Source organism: Aspergillus sydowii (genome assembly GCF_001890705.1).
Source record: "Aspergillus sydowii CBS 593.65 unplaced genomic scaffold ASPSYscaffold_23, whole genome shotgun sequence".
Lineage (NCBI taxonomy): Eukaryota > Fungi > Ascomycota > Eurotiomycetes > Eurotiales > Aspergillaceae > Aspergillus > Aspergillus sydowii.
The window spans coordinates 75,589-76,404 of record NW_024467881.1 but is presented as its reverse complement, the minus strand read 5'-3'; positions in this window follow the sequence as shown (position 1 = coordinate 76,404).

Genomic DNA, 816 nt, shown 5'->3' with positions numbered 1-816 from the left:
GCTCATGATTGTTCAGGAGTAGGTGGTCTTGGCTGGGAAGCTGAAAGTGAGGATGCGATAGTCGATACCGTAGCTGGTAGGTATGGCAAGAGTAAAGCTATTAATAGCTAAAATCTTCACCGTAACATCGGTTCCTTTATATATTGGTCATTCTGTCGAGATTGACAGTCATACATCGCAGCATGCCAGCCGGTATCATTCTGGTGCCAATAGGTAGTTGCGGGTACCAACGAGAAGCCATCCAATATTCGACGGTGGCTAATCAAGTGGCCTGATTGATAGATGAGCATATCTCGCGGCTGTCGGATCTAGCCCGCAGGGTTCTCACAGACAAGCCCTCACTTAGGTCGATATCAGTCGCTAAACAGTGCATCTGGGGACAAGCTCGCTGTCGAAGCCCATGGCTACAGTACGTAACTGATGCTACCTTCGTTAAAGATCTTCTATGCATTTCTCGGAGACGAAACATCTTTAAAGAGTAACCCATAAATGCCCTCCTTTCCCCTCAGACCGGGAAACTGAAAGGCACCCTCCAAGCCCAAGCCCAGACTGAGCAAGACCTCATCTCAACATGGACAGATCCTGGTTCGCGATAATGTTGGCCAGCATCGCTGCGGCTGTCCTGGCTTTTTCCGAGAACTCTGCGGCTCATTCAGCTCCACCCTGTTCAGGGCCATCCACCAGACTTGAGCCAGGCAGTGCTGTAATCGGATTAGCATCATACAAAGCCTACCACTCAACGCCACTCGCCAAAAGCAGTATGAGCGCGCATAGAGCAATTCCTTCAGGGACAGTCACCAGCTCTCATTCAGTGGC